We start from the raw sequence: 16987 nt of genomic DNA on the forward strand, positions 1-16987 counted from the left end.
TCTGAATAATTCTCCCAATTCCCTCTGGTGCCTCAAAATGACCCTCCACCTTACAGCAGTCAAAGAGAGTAAAATGTTCCCTTACACAGCTTTTGCAGCATCTGTTATTAAGTGAGGGTTCTTTGCTCTTTGGAATCCAAATAATCACGTGGTAGCTTGTCAGACCACAGCTAGAATCCAGAAAAGTAACAGGAGAAAGAAATGGGCATCTTTTACAGGAGGTGCAACTTTGCTTTCTTTTCTTCTTTTTTCATTCATTTTTTTTCTTTAGAAAGCAGATAAGGAGGTATTATTTATTGAGAAGGAAGTGTGTGCATTAGCTGCCATGGTAACTTATGTTACTATTGGCACTGTCCAGGCCAATTAAGGCCCTTTCATAATGTTCATTTTCTTTCTCCGGCTTGAGAAAGCCACTCAAGTCAGAGACAGATAAGCATCTTATAAGCACTAAGCATCAGGCTTCATATGTCTCTCTGTTGGCTTTCCTGGAAATCTTACCATGCACAATGGAGCTGCATTTACTCCCAAGCCTCTGGGAGGACCCTGGGCCCTGAGCTGTGCCTCGATCTAGGTCTGGGCATGGAGAGACCTGCTTATGCAGGGTTCAGTCTTGGCCACTGTGCCCTTCTGCACCTGCTTCCCAGTTGCTCTGCAGTTAGAATCTGTGTCTCATGTGCTCAGTTCTATGCATTTCTTCCTTCCCAGGGCTCTTTGCTTAGGCCATGGTCCCTGTTGTTATATCTCTTTAATGTTAAAACTGCTGTGTGCTGAGATTCATCCATCCGTCCATTCACTTATTACCTACTATATACCAGATGCTGTGTTTGGTTTAGTGATACTAAGATGAATAGAACATGGTTTTTGTCTTCAAGGAACTTATAGTTTAATAGATGAGGCAGACAAATAAAAAAGCCAGTGATTTTATATATGGGCATATAAAATTCACATCATATGAAAGATTTACAGTAAAACACTTCATTGCCACTCCTGTTGTGCAGTTCCCCAGTTCTTCCTCCTACTAACTTATTCAAATTAATTGAAATTCTTCCAGGGGTATGTGCCTATGCCTACCCCATGTATCCGGGTTGGGATGGGCATGCAGTGAATGTCTTCTGGACATGTGGACTCTAATTGAAGCAGTGAATGTACAGAGTCACTCTAGCAGGGACCCTGTGGAGCTATGTCCCGGTTTTGGTATCCTAGCAAACATACTTTCATTCTTTTCAACTCCCATTCATGCAGCCGTGGGTCAACCCCTCTAGGTTACCATGGTATCTAGGATGTGTACCAATCCCTAATTACCTGCTGATCTTGAGACTTCTGTTTCCTCAGCCACTTCTTTGGAGGTGACATTAGGCACCCTAAAACTTGCATTCCAAATCCTATGTGAGTCATTCCCATTGCTTCTTCGAGTAGGCCCAACCCCACCACTTCACACTTTATTAGCCATGACGGGTATTCACCATAATGTAAAATATTGGGCCGGAAGAAAGGCCGTTTTAGGTTAGAAATGTGATCTTCCAACTGGAGGTAGTGTAGCTGAGTGCTAGTGGCTCACAGTATGGAGAAAATACACACTAAGAGAAGATTTGTAGCTGAAAAAAGTGTGTATACGTTCAGCGCTCACATTCATCCAGCATGCACGGGACACCTGCACTAGTTGCTAGTAGCTGGTGTATTTCCGATAACTCAGTGTCCATGCCATACAAATTGAAGGCCGTATCTGTGGTTAATAGCAGTCATACAGATTTGTACTTTATTGGACAGCTTGAAATAAAGAGTGCCTGTATTTCATGTATAATCAAGCATATGTATTAGGCCTGGGATTTAAAATCATTTTCCAACCTTTCCTTAAACATTTCTCAGATGTGACTTCCTTGGGTAAGCAATGGGGCCAAGCAGGCAGGGCCTTGGCTGCCCACCTCCACTCCTTCAAAGCCCCTGCTCTTTTGAATTGGGGTCTGGGTAAGATTTCTTCTGAAGAAAGTGCTCCAGTAATTAGAAAGATGATTGAAACCCTATGAGGGTTTCATATTAGGATATACAGTGACAATACACTGGTGGTGTTTCCCCAGGGACCATGGGGCTGCATGAGGAAGGTCACCTACTCCAGTCTCAGGCATGCGGCATGATCAGGAAAGGCTTTCTGAATGTGCGTAGGGTGGGATGGGACAATTGTGTACCTTCCAGGCAGAGGGAGCAGCACGTGGAAATCCCTAGAAACAAGGCAAAGAAAGTTTAACCCTTTCAGAAAAGTGGTAAGTTGTTTAATTTGGCCAGCGGGTTTGGTTTGAGAGAAGCCTAAAGAAAGCAAGCTGAGGTCAAACCTAGTTCCAGCCTACACCGCTCTGTCAGTTTCACCCCCTGCAACCAATGCTCTGGATCCGGGGGGTGCCTCCCAAACTCTTGAACTTCAAACCCAATTAGGGTGCTCCTCCGCATGCTCCTCCTGGTCCATTCGGCACTGTTGAACTTTGACCCCAAACACATTCTCAGAACCTGCTTCCCATGTGACTGAGCCTGAAAGCCTGGCCACTGAATCCAGGCAGCTCACCTGTGCACCTGCTTCCTTGCAGTCTGCATATACTCATCAATTTTCCACATTCCTCACCCCTGTCATGCCTGAGGCCTGATTTATCTAAACCAAGCACTGAACTCCCACCAGAGTTGAAAATGCCGGAAATTTCCTCCCCTTGTGTGCTGTGGAGCACCATGGTGGTTGCCAGCAAGGGAACTTTGAGATCCTCAGAATCACAGAGCCTGGTTCAAAGTCTTTAAGGAGCCGTCCTTTCTGGTGGAGAAGCCACAAGTCCTATAGTGCTTATTATGGTCTCCAAATTGTTGATTGTGACAAAGCAAGTTTTGTGTACAGGAAACAACCACTTCCCTTCTCCTTTGGAGGACCTAAAAAAATTTGATCTTAGATAAGAAGCCATAAATAATTACATAAACAATTACTCAGCCTTCGCCTTTTTTCTTTTAATCCTGTAATGGTACTTTAGTAATAACGTCAACACTACTATTTCCCTTCAGTTTTCACAGTGAATAAAAATAGGAAGAAAATGGAAATAAGTACTTGATTTTTAAGACTTTCATAAGTTGTGAGAAGACACTGTTAATTGATTCATCACTGACTCCCATTTTGCTAATTATGCATGACTATGCGACTAAATGCAAATCCCCCCAAGGCCCACAGACATAGAATAAGACCACTGTTTAAAGGAAGTTCACAGGGAACATGAATTTCCCAGCTCTATGAAGTCCTTGGATTAAAACTATGCTTTCAGATGTGAACCATAGCTCCAATATTTAGTTTTAAATATCTAAACTTTAACTTCTCCCAAGCCATAAAGAAGTTGAAAGCCAAATCATTCTCTAAACAGAGGTTGGGCTTTCTAATATGCTATCTTTTATAGGACAAGAATTGATGACAATGCTCCATGAATGTTAAGCTGGTTTATCCCACGTAGCTCTTCCGTGGGAAGTTAAGAATAAAATATGACCTATCAATGTGAGCAATAAATATTTGTCATGGACTTGGTGATAGATTAGACATGTACTGTTTAGAAATGTTCTGGAAGAAAAAGGAGGGGTCATTTTACCGTGGAAAATAAGACTGTAATTAACAGGAAAAAGAATTTCCTGGATTTGAAATGAAAAACAGTTGATTTAATGTTTAACATTAGTATTATATGCATTTTTAATATTTTATAACCACAGAAATACATGCTTATAATTTGGATATTATAATGCTGTATAATATACTGTGACTAGTGAAGCTTATTTTATAAAAATTATCAAGGTGGAAGCTTCATTTAGTGCTCTGAAGCAGTTGTGTAGTTGTACCTTTTATTCAGTTAAGCCTATTTGCCTCATACTATGAGGCAAATAGAGACTTCCAGGCTGGAATGCAGGGGTGTCATTGTAGCTCACTGCAACCTTGAACTCCTGGGCTCAAGCGATCCTCCTGCATCAGCCTCCCAAGAAGCTGGGATTACAGGTGTGTGCCACCATGCCTGGCTAATTTTTAAAAATTTTTTGTGGAAATGGGGTCTTGCTATGTTGCTCAGGCCGGTCTAGAACTCCTGGCCTCAAGTGATCTTCAGCCTCAGCCTCCCAAAGTGTTAGGATTATAGGCGTGAGCCACCATATCCAGCCTCATTGTAGTATATTTGATAGCATATACACCGTTTCTGTGCCTCCCTTACAATACTTTCGTCATTCATTCATAACATCTGTTGAGCAAAGGGTCAAGCCACTCTGTAAGGCACAAGGAATCTAAGATGAGTAGGATGTTGTCTTTGCCCTCCTGGAGTAAAACACAAGTGGAATGGGATGTCTGATGCGCTCTGACACAAGTGTGAACAGGGTGCAGAGGAGGAATTCAGGGGGTGGGGTTGGTATACACAGTCTTTCTACAACGCTAGATTGGCCCATAAAAGATGAGGAGGCGTCACGAAGAGGGTTGTTTTAGGGAATCAGAAGACTTGAGTGTGGCTCCTTATCTAGCTACTTCCTAGATTTATGACCCTGGGCAATTCACTTCAACTCCCCGAGTTTTCTCATCTACAAACTAGAAGTAATAATAGCTGCTCGGCATCTCACAGAATGGTGGTTTTAAGGTTCGAATGAGCTAGTGCATATGAAACTCTTTTTATAAGATTTTATATATCTATGGGCTAAACTATAATGTTAAAAAATGCATTTAATACATCTGACCTACTGAACATCATAGCTTAGCCCAGCCTACCTTAAACATGTTCAAAACACTTATGTTAGCCTACAGTTGGGCAAAATCATCTAACGCAAAGCCCATTTTATAATAAAGTGTTGACTATCTCATGTAATTTATTGAACACTACATTTTGTCAAAATTGTGATGGTTTTGCACCATTGTAAAGTCAAAAAATTATAAGTTGACCATCATAAGTCAGGAACCATCTGTACATCTATATGTACGTGTATACATACACATACATATATTTTCACATTATGGGCACTGACGTCCCATTCCAAGTATTGTGGCTACTTCAGGACTTCCTAATGGGAGAGGAACATGAAGAATTTTGAGAGGACTCAGAGGAGTTGGATAAGAAGGTAAAAAAAAGAATAAAATGGGAAACTCAAGATACCATGTGTAATAAACACAGGAAGGGCTCCAGGTGTTTCCCATCTTTACTAGGAACCAAACAAGAAGAAATGGATCTAAATCCCAGCACAAGGAATGTTCCTAACACAAAGAAATGTTAAATGCCTGAGGTGATGGATACCCCAATTCTCCTGATTTGGATAATTCCCATTCTATGCCTGTATCAAACATGACATGTACCCTATGAAGATATACAACTATTATGTACCCATAATAATTAAAAATAAAATTTTATATATATATATTTTTAATCCCAGCACAAGAGATTTAAGTCAGGGATAAGGATGATTTTGCTTTTTTTCTAAAGAGCTTTTAAAACATTAAAATGGCCAGCAAAGGAAGGTTCTTGTTCTCCCCCTCAAGGAGTCTTTAAAAACAGGGAGAAGGGAGCTAACTTATGGCAGGTCACTGTTCAGTGCAGAGTATATAAAACGGAGAGTTTAAGTGCAAGAGAAGCACACATGCTGCCTGGCACACTCTAAATTATTCCTTTAAGGGAGAACCGGAACCCTGAGAATCACACCAGGGCTCCACTCACCCTTCTGGGTGCAGCGCATGGAAAAGTTATGCCTTCTCCTCTCCACACCTCCTTATTCCTTGTTCCTTTGTGTAACTTCAGATGTTTTACGGCATATCTATATAGCTGGAGGGCCATAAACGTCATTTGCTTTAGACCAAACATACAACTGCTTTCTTTTAAACACTTGGCCTGATCCCTGTTCTTGGTGGGAGTGTATGGTTCCAGCCCAGTGCCATGTAGAGCACTGTACATGCTTGGGGACACCAGACTAACCCACGCCTATAAGTGATAGCTCCTACTGCAGTGGGGTATGTAGTTCAGAGATTCCTGGTATGTGGCTTGCAGGAAACTGGGAACATTGAAACCTAAAGAAAATACTTAACTTGGTTGTTTTCCAGACTGCATGAAGTGAATAAAGTGAACAAGAATCTTCAATGCAGCCAGGTACAGATCTAGGCCAAAGAGAAGGCAAGAGGTAGTCTATAGAAACAGCCCAAACGTACTTCAAAGACACCATTTGCCCTGTTTACATTGTTCTGGAGTGTTCTTGAACCAACACCGTGATTAAACCTGGCTTCCATTCCCAAAAGAGACGAGAGCCTGCAAATGAGCAAAGGCCCACAGTGGCTTTGCCAGTCTGGCTCTGGGACGGTCCAGCCGTTGCTCCTGCCTCTGCCCTCCTTTGGCTGTGAGAGGAAGAATTCAAGGCCAGAGGTACTCCCAGGGGTTCTCTACTTCCCAGTTGTGGTATTTGGGTCAGATCCATTCCTGAAATGGCAATGTTCTTTCTTAAATGTATTTCCCATCTGATCACACCATAGCTTGGAGCACGGACTGCTTTTTTCCACCCTCCATGATTGGGGGATCTGCCTCCGTGTTTATGTAGACAGCAACGAAAATGGCAGAAGTAGGAGGAAGTTTCTGTTGTAACTGTCTATTTTTAGTGGCTCATAAACTTCTCAGTATTCCTTTGGCCTGAAGCTACACATGCTTGGTTTCAGCCCAACGGGAAGTTATTTTGGAAAGTTTGAGCAAAATCCTCTCCATTGCTGCTTGAACTGGGTAAGGGAGACAGATCTAAATGGACTTTTGGAAAAACAGGTCTGTCACTTTGGGACTGGTGTAGAACTGGCTGCTGGAATCCTACCTGGGGCATGCATCCTCCCCCATGCTCCCTTAGGAGGAAGGGCTGTGACTGAGGCCATTTAATAGGCTACCCTTCTAGTCACAGGACAGGGGCAGCAGCATTGCCCCTGGGGAGAGGGCAGATAGCAGAGTGGTCAGAACTCAGGAAACTCAAGGTCTGTTCAGACCACTGCTTTGTCCTAGGCCAGATGCCTAGATTAAATGTTTCTGCTTCCCATGTGCTGCTGGGTTTCAGAGGCAAACCCTCCCCCCACCACTACCCACTGGCTAGCAAGATGCTGGGGCTCTGTACTGAGACAGTTGGCAGGAGGCCACCACACCTACATCGAGCCCCTGGCTTCCGTGCTCTGTCATCCATTCCCATGAGAAGCTCTGAGTTCCCACACGTCCTCATTCAGAAAGGTCAGCATGGACACATCTGTGTGCAATGCAGGGTACAGCTGATAAGCACCAGCTGCTGGACCACCCTAGGCCCGGAGCACCACATCCTCTTCCATATTAGCTACTGCCGCAGAACCACACACCCCATCCTTGGAGCCTGATCAGAGCAGCCTTAGAGAAGGAGAAAAAGAAAGTGTGGGGAGCTTGATTGGGTTTCTTGCCAACCAGGCTAGATAGAAGTGGTGTTGGTACTACTGCTGTCTGGAGCAGCAGAGAAGGGGTGGTGGCATCCTTCTTCTGAGACTTTAGCGTGAAACCAAGACAAATGAACACACATACTTTCATCAACCTGAGGACATGATATCAGGGCATTAGAACAGTCCTTCTCAAGCTTTCATGGCATACAGACCACCTGCGGATCTTCAGCAGGTCTGTGTTCAATCAGCAGGTCTGCGATGGTGCCTGAGAATTTCCAGTTTTAACAAGCTCCTAGGTGATGCTCCATGAACCACACTTTGAATAGCAAGGCTCCATTTTAGTCTCCCTGACATCCCTCCCCAGGGGTAGGAACATGACTATGAATCAGGTTGGACCAATGATAACATCACAACAGGGCCAAGGGGTGGGCACAATACCCCTGGGAAGCCAATCAGAGTTTTTGTCCTTTTTTAATGGTGGGGGGCAGTGGGGCAGGCAATACAGAACTGGGAGAAGGAAAGCTCTATCCTCTCCAGTTGCTAGAGCGTGAACCAGTGCCACTGCTTGTAATTCCCATCTCATGGAGGACTTAGTCTGAGAAGATGCAGCAGGCGTGCGAGAGAAGTAGAACAGAGGAACAAAGAGCCTTGACTGTGTTCAATGTCCTGGTTCTAGTTGTCCCTAAAGGTGGCTCCACCTTCTTGTGGATTTCCTCAATGAGTATACAAATCGCCCTTTATTGCTTAAGCCAGTGGTGTTCAGCTTGGCTGCCGTTAGAATCCGATGCTGAGGTCCCTCACCTGGGGACTGATTCAATGGTCTGAGGTAGGACTTGGGCACAGGTAAAGCTCCCCAGGTGACTGTAATGTGCTGTCAAGACAGAGACCTGCTGAACTGAGCTCATTCATTGGGTAGCCCTCAGCAGCAACTGAGTCTAAAATGGGTTCACAGGAACCACCCATCTAGAAGAGTCAGACTAAGCAAGAAGGCGGGAACAGCTCTACTGAGGGCCTGAAGAGAATGAGGCTGAGGACAGTACTCAAGCTTTCAGTGACTTCTCTGCTCCCTAAACTCTGTGCCATCCCTAAACAGTGATGCCATGAGATGCCATCACTGAATTATGTGTAGTGCTCAGTCTTGTTTTGTTTTTTGTTTCCAAGAGGTTAGCTCTTGCTCCAGATCGTATACTCTGTAAGGGCAGGGATGGTATGTGATGCCTCTTTCATTTCTTTGAAAGCACCCACCTCTGGCCGTGCATGTACTGGCATCCCAAGTACAGGTGGCTAACGGGCATCCACGCATGTGCCATAAGTGGTTGGCCTCACCTTTCACACCTAAGCCTTCCCAACACCCTCCTTGATTGTGAGGAATTCCTAAAGCTGCTTATTTATGTTCTCAGTGTGTTTTGGAGGAGGGGTGGGGGAGGTTTATCAAGTGCTTATTTTGTAGTCCAGACCCACATCTTAGTTCAGAGTGGATAGAACATGCCAGAAGTGAAGGATCAAGGAGTTTGTGAACTCTCTTGCCACTTCGGGTTCAACAACTTGTTCTCTTGAAATAGAAATAGCTGCTAGTATTTTTTTTTTTTTAAGTTCAGGCCCTTTTCTCAGAAATGCAGTTGCCTGTAGAAAACTGCCACTCCCTAATGAGACCTTAACAGCTGTAAGCCCCAGAGCAACAGTAATTATTCTGCAGGCTTCTTGCTAAATTCCAACCATGGTCTCTGCCAGGGCCCGAACAGATGCGCTGGAGCTGGTTGGAGCTTTGCAGAGCTCTTTGGGTGGTATCTTCTCCCCTGCCCTTGGGAAGACTTGCTCTGGGAGGCTTCCAGGCAGACCTTCCACAGTGGGTGTGTGTGAGGAGTCCCAGTGAGTGGGTGTAGAGCTCTCAGGGGGAGCCTCTGGGCGGTTCTCCGTGAACTCAAAGAATCTTAACTACCTTATCTTAATAAGGTACTGATGGTTAAAGAGATATGTGCCTTGCCAAAACAAAAAAAAAAAAAAAAAAAACATCCAAAAGCTTATTAATATGTAGAAAATCTTCTACAAATGTGAATGCTCTCATCTTCTTCGGTATTATCACATGGGTGAGAACAATAGCAACAAAAGCCCTCTATTAGGAGTCAAGAGCTCAGCTGTGTCTTCTAGATTATCCTGCCACTAACTTGCTGTGTGACCTGGGATAATACAGGTAACTTTTCTGGGTCTCAGATTTCTCATGCCCAGATAGCTATGGTCCATTCTAGCAACAACATTTTTATAATTCAGCAAATTATTCAGTAACTAAGGTCAAAAGCCTTCAAATAACATATGTGGGAAACTAATTATCATTATCGGCAAGAATAGTAGGAGGCTATTTTCAAAGGAGTTGAATCTACACGAAGGTCAGTTCTTTTATTTTGTGGAGCTTTGGTAGAAATAAAAGGCTAATTGGGAAGAAATTGTAGTCTCTTAGTTGTAGGCTTGGTATCTTAAGTGGATCCCCTTTGGCTTAGTGAGATAGAGAATTCATTTTTTTCTAGCTCATTTGAGAGTTTCTGCTGTGCTTCTGTCTTTCTCCCTCCTTCTTCTCCAGGCTCCATGATGTCCAGAGGGGATTTCTCCCAGCACACCTGGGAAAGAAATGGGAGTGGGGCGAGGGGGGGTCCATTGGAGTCAGCAGTTGCTTACTGCACCCACTAAAAGGGCACTAAGCAGCTAGCAAGGGATGTCTACCCCGAAAACTGCCCCTCCCAGGCCATTCCAGGAAGGTGGAATCCAGCCAGTTCTTCCCAGCTGGCTCTGAAATTGGATGCCTTAATGACTAATTTTACCATCTGACTCCAAAAGACTTGCATGTTGGAGTAAAAGGGACATCTCTCAAGAGCGTGAAAGAGCGTGATAATCCACACTTCCTGATAAGGTTTCCAAATACCACTCTTCCCTGTTCTTTCTCACTTGGTTGCAGATCTTTCTGTTGATAGTCTGAAAACCTCCTCAATGTTATAATGAAGTTTCTCCTTTTTTTATTCCTAGAATGTGAAGGATCCGCAATCCATGGTTTATGTCCTCCACACTACCACAGTATTTTGTGTATACCTCTCTATTGCCACGTATCATGGTGTATTTTAATTATTTGTGTACTTCTCCCATTAAATAACCATCTCCTCGAGGGTAAGAGCTATGCCTTATTTATTCCTGTAGACTCAGCAACTAACAGCATGAAGTTCTTAGCACGTTGTAGGTGCTAACTGAACGCTATTTGAATGACTGCTTTGCACGTACTACATCACAGAATTTGGGTCATTTTCCAGGAAAAGTGAAACCACCAAGAATCAAAATATAAACAACTGTGTGATTTTAAGGCATCAGTAGGGGAGTACATTTAACTCCATGTTCAGAGCCTGAGTTAACTGTTGTCAGTATAATCAAATTATTGGTTAAATCAGTTTTCTGTCTTATAAGTAAGACTCCAAATTCTTCTAAGATGACATGAAGTAATCCTATGATTCCTTAAACATGCAGAAGTAATAAAGCTTATATATTCTTTTATCCATCCATAAGTATTTGTTAAATGAGTAAATGAAGGAAAAATTGTCCCTTAATAAGCAGAATATATATAAATTCCCTTTAAATTTCTTCAAACTTCACTATTTTTTGAATGAGATAACATAAACCTGGTGTGGGGTATAGCACATAAATGTTAGCTATTTTTATTACTTTAATGTAGATAACGAAGTGGCATGCTACCTGATCCGATACAAATCCAAGTTAATGCCAAGAATTCCCCACCCTTTTGTTAAACTAAAAGCAAGTAAAAAACAACTTTCAAAAAATTGTCTAGCTAAATATACAGAATAATTTCATGTATCTGAAGCACTTTTTGTCTTGTAGCCTTTATTCTTCAGCAATGACTTGATATAGCAAGGTAGGAAATATTATCTTCAATTGATAGATGAAAAAATTGGTGGGTTAGTAGCAGAACGTGGCTAGATCCCAGGTCCTCTTGTCCAATCTCTTGTCAGTGATCTGACTCTGAGTTTGGTAGCCCGTAAGTTCTCCTTTTTACTCGGTCTCATTCCCTTTGCTTTGCACAAAGCTTGATGAAGATGATTAACTGTGATACTGGGTCCAGGAGCTCCTCTAACATGGGGCTAGATTAAAGGACCGAGAAGAGAGGGTATCTTAGTCTTCTTTGTGCTGCTCTAGCAGAATAACATGGACTGGACAATTCATAATCAATAGAATTTTATTGGCTTACAGTTCTGAAAGCTAGGAAGCCCACAATTGAGGAGCAGCATCTGGTGAGGGCCTTCTTGCTATGCCATAATGTGTCAAAAAACATCACATGGCAGGAGGGCAAAGAGAGCAAGAGAAAAGGAGGCCAAACTCATACTTTTATAAAGAACCCACTCCCAAGATAATGACATTAATCCATTCATGAAGGCAGAGCTCTCATAGCCTAATCACCCCTTAATGGTCCCACCCCTTAATACTGTTACAATGGCAATTAAATGTCAACACGGGTTTGGGAGGGATCAGACATTCAAATCACAGCAGAAGGGAAATAAAGGAGATAGTGTACATTTTCTTACTTACTGATGTCTTCAGAACTCCTGAGGGGATCTGGCTAATTCCATCAGGGATTGAGAGAGTGTGATGTTTTTAATAACCTGGGTGAGTGAGGTCTTTTTGCAGGGCAGCCATTCCTCTTACCATCTATCCACCCCTTCCCTGTCTCCACAGCGAGGACAAGGTTCTATCATCCGCACTAGCTTTCCTCCTCCCTCTGAGCCTAGGTTGGGTATAGGGTGAGTCTCCTTCCCTCCTCTTAGAACTGCGGTCCCCAACTCCCGAGCCTTGGCCAGGTACTGGTCGGTGGCCTGTTAGGAAATGGGCCACGCATCACCACCTGAGTTCTGCACCACACCTCCCCGCCCCCAGTCCAGGGAAAAATTGTCTTCCATGAAACTGGTCTCTGGTGCCAAAAAGGTTGGGGACCACTGCTGAGGGATTAGACATAGTTTCTGGCTTCATATTGCCCTTGTATCCCCCAAATATGGGCACAAGAGTCACATCCGTTTTAAGGATTGTTTTGCTATTTATGAACAGCAAGACAGGAGATGACGACACTTATAAAGTGCATAGAGCCACTTTCTATGACTCAGACGCAGTCCCCAAAATTAGGGTGAGGCAAATGAGGATGAGCCACAAAAATACAGTGTCGGATCTGATCCTGTCTTCATTTAAAATGTTGATATTTTATTTAACCTGGATTCTTTGCATTAAAATATTAATTATCTTGCTTTCTGATATTTTTGGTACCCTCTTACACTTTGAGCGAGTCAACAGTGTTTCAATTACTGGTACTGTCAGATTAGTTGTTGAATTGCTTTTCCAGTGGTCTCAGAACAGATCAAGGCCTTGGCGTTCCCACAATATGAGGAGGCATCGTTTCTTCTGAGTTAACACAGATAAATTAACACGCAAATTAGAAACTCAACAAGTATAGGTTCCCTTTCGTCCACTCTTGAGTGTGCAAACATCTCAAAGCTTGAAGGAATTTCTCCACCATAATTAATATGTTGGAATGGAATGTGGTAGGTGAGGATGTCTGAGGATCTATTCTCCCCTGAGATGGAAGGAAGGATTGTTCCTACTTCTGATGGAAGGAAGCTGTTTGTGTGCCTGGGGCTCCCGCAGCATTTTGTTTCTCCTGGATCATGGCAGCTCTTCCACTGCTAGTGCGTCTGTTCACGTGTCTGTCTCCCCCAGGACTGTGAGTTGCTCTGTGCGAGGATGATATCTTACTCTTTTTCTCCCTAGCGCCAAGCACGGTACCTGGCCAGACCTGCTCAATAAATGTTTATGGACAGAAGGAATAAGCAGTGCTTCTGACACATGCAAAAGGTTTTTGGGAGATACTTTCTAACAGTGCTTTTTGTTGGCATGAACTTTTTGTACTAGAAATTCTTTAATAAATCAGAACTAGCACTTTCTGTGAATGCTATCTAGCTCTCTCTTCCAATGTTTCTACTTACAAGAGTTTCATGTGTGTCGGGTCTAGTCATTTAGGGAAGTCCTTAGTTTTGGGCCAGAATACCTGTCACTTGAAACCATTATTTTAGTGACTGAAAGTTTTCTTGAATTAATCAGGACCTTTTGGGTTTCAAGCGACAAATTCCAAGTCAAATTCGCTCAAGCAAAAATGGTAATTGGCTCCAATGACAGATAAGTCCAGGATGGATAGCTGCTCCAGGGGATGAAATGATGTAGTCAAGATCTCATTTCTCACCCCTGGTGAAGGTGGTCGCGGGCATCCCGAGGCTCACGTGCACCTGCATAGCCACTCCCCGTGAGGAAGAGCGACTTCACATTAGCTCCACCAGGAAAGTCCTGGGGAAGACTGGTCCAGCCGAAATCACGTGCTCCCGGCAGAACCCATCACTGGGGTACCTCCAACAGGCCTAAGTCATATTCCCACACCTGTGGCAGAGGAGGGGTAAGAAAGGGCCAGCCCCACCTGCACTGCCCGGGCTGGGTGCCCCTTGCAGGAGAGAAGGGCTCCCCTTTCCAAAAAATGGGGGTAGGTTCTGGGCAGGCGGAAACAACAGACGCCTACTACATTGTTACATTGCACATTACACCGTACTTGTTACAGTTACTTATTTTTATTTAATTTTCATTTTTGTACTCAGTCTTATAAACTTATCTTCACTTCTTACGTCATTTATTAGATTACAATTGGAGCAGATTTATGGTTTGAACTTTATCTATCTTTTTTCTCTTTTTTTTCCTAAGTAGACTGTTTTCTTATTTCCCACCCTCCGTCCTTGGTCTGTCTTCTTTACCCACCTCTCCCTACTCATCCTTGGCTCAGTAGTTTACTCAGGGTGTATCTTGGGCTTCTGGTTATTAACTGCGGTATCCTGTGTGTGCGTGCTTGCCTGGGTGCGTGCATGTGTATGTAATGTTTTTACTCTTGACCATCTTCAAATGTCACTTCTGATGGCTCTCAGCTGGTCTCAACAAGCAAACTGCCTTACTTCTCTAGGACTAAGTCCCACCGAGTACACGTGGTCTGGGTGCTCGCTGTGGGTATTTGGGGAACACATACTGATTCTCCCATGTGTGTGCACCACCAAGCGTTTGCGCATGCTGTTATCTCTGTCTGAAATGTCCTTTACTGGTCAATTTGTACTTGTCATTCAAGTGTCTAAGCAGGCGTCACTTCCTGTAGGAAACTCCCCGGCCATCCTGACTGGGCTGGGGACAGGGTTCTTCCATAGTCAGCCAGTACAACCATTTATACAGTCAATTATTTACTGCTGTAGTCAGTTCCAATTGGTCAGTTAAATATCTTTAGTATTACCTGTGATTAGAGCCCCTTCTCTGAGTTTCCCTGCATTCCATATATATCCCTATTGCCAGTATCACATTGTTTGTTTATCTTGCTCTCCTTGATACTGGTGACTTTTAACTCTATTCCTGGCATCTGGAGCATATTGGGCCTTTGCTAAATGTTTGGGGAATGAGCCACAGCCTCCACTCAGAGCCTCCTGTGCTCTGCTGCGGGTTCCTACTGTTCCCAGCATACACATCTATTCGAGAACCATTGCTATTTGTTCATGTGTCTCATTTCCCCTATTAGATTGTAAAGTTCCTCATGGTAACCAACCAAGTCTTTATTTATTTCTATTATCTGCCTGGCATATATAGTAGGTGTTCTATAAATGTAGAAAAAATATTTTATGCTTACTTCTCTTTAACTAAAAAGTTTCACAGTGGCAGACTATATACCTTTTTGTTTGTATCTACTGAAGCACTTGGTTTATTTAATGTGACTTTTGTTAACACTTAGTTTAGATGTTCCCTCACTGTCCTCAGGTATCAGATGTTAAGTAACATGACTATACTGTTACTCTTAATATTAGGAGAACAAACTCAGAAATAATGAGCACAATCTGGGCAGTGTGTCCATCCCTCTGTCCTACTATACCCTGGGATATGTTTTTATTATACACCTTTTGGAGGGGGCCCAAGACTCTGAGCTGGATTCTCAGACCTCAGACTGGGAATGCAGTGAATGGGGCTGGAGTTTGGGTCCAAAAGTGAGGGTAGGGGTAGGGCTGCACCAAGACCACACTGGTAAGTGGAGAGCCAGAACTGGATTCCAAGTAGAGAATACAGAAGGGAGAAGCAGCCAGAGAGAGCCCTGAGAGGAGGTACTGGAAAGACGTCCAGAGGCAATGGATGCAGCAGGAGCCTGTCCCTGCAAACTTGCATTTGAGTCTATGGGTGGAGAGCAATTGCTTGGGGCATTGAGTGAACCCTGCAGTAGACAGAAAGGAGCTGGCTTCTTGGCTGCATGCAGCAGCAAGCTTGAGCACTACCACAAACATGCCACGTGTGCCAGAGGACATGGTATAGACAGAGCACCCTTGACAAATGTGCCCTGAACTGGTCTCAGCCAGGCTGTCTTTGGGGCCCAAGGGTGGAGGCCACGTATGCAAAGACAGGCTGCAAGACAGCGGCTGTTACTCTCTTCTGTACTGTGAACAGTGCAGATTCTGACAGCAATGCTCCTCCTTATCCTAGAATGAGGCAGAATCAGCTTAAATATAATAAATCTGATTAATACTGCATCAGATGCAGTTCAGAAAAAGGAGCGCAGACCGAGTCCTGGTCACCCACTCATTGCATGGCAGCGGGCTCACCACCCGGGCTCAACAAACTAGGATGATTGGGATAAAACTCTAGAGCAGCGCAAATAGAAAAGCTCACTTCTTTTTTTATAATTGCGATTGAGTTTAGCAGGATTTTCAAGTACGGAGAAAACAGACTTAAACCACTTTCCTCTCGGAAGGAGACACTTTCTTTCCCAGCCAGCTTACGTCAGAGTAGAAGATGAGGCTTTGATAAAACAATGTCTTTATTTCCTATGTATATTTCTTTGTTCCAAAAGGAGCACTAATGTGTTTTCATGTTGGGTTCAAAGAAGAGATTGTCCTGGAAAAACCACAGCTCCTTCGGAAGGGCAACCAGGATATGAAACCCTTTCCACTAAATCTTCACCCTGCTAAGCTAAGAACTGAATTTTCTGAGCCAGGGTGAGCTCTTTGGCTCAGGTGGTTTTTAATTAAAGCCATTTATATTCAAAGAATGTGCACACATGCTGGCTCACACAAAATCAATGAAGTCAAGAGAGGAAACAGAAAAAAATGAATGTAACCAAGAAGCACTTATGTGGAAGGGCAAAAAAAAAAAAAAGACATTTTTAAATTTAATTTTTGTTTAAAATATTTGTATATATAGCTTCATTTCAGCCAAAATTCAAAATGTGTTGCACAGTATTTAATATCCTCCCTCTCCTCCCTGTTTTACCCCTGCGAAATGAGGCTGAGTTTCATCCTAGTTTAGGCATATGCTCCTAATTTTTCTTACATTTAAACAAATACACAGTTCAAGTATCTAGTAGAACACATGGAATAATTTGCTGCTATTTTCCTTCAAGCAACTCAATGGGAAAGAGGTATTAATAAGAACGTCCCCTGACACAAGGTCCCCCGTTTTGTCATTTCCATGAAGTTTGCTCGCCTATAAATATAACCTCAC

This window comes from Propithecus coquereli, unplaced genomic scaffold, assembly GCF_000956105.1.
Source record: "Propithecus coquereli isolate 6110/MARCELLA unplaced genomic scaffold, Pcoq_1.0 Scaffold34, whole genome shotgun sequence".
Taxonomy (NCBI): Eukaryota; Metazoa; Chordata; class Mammalia; order Primates; family Indriidae; genus Propithecus; species Propithecus coquereli.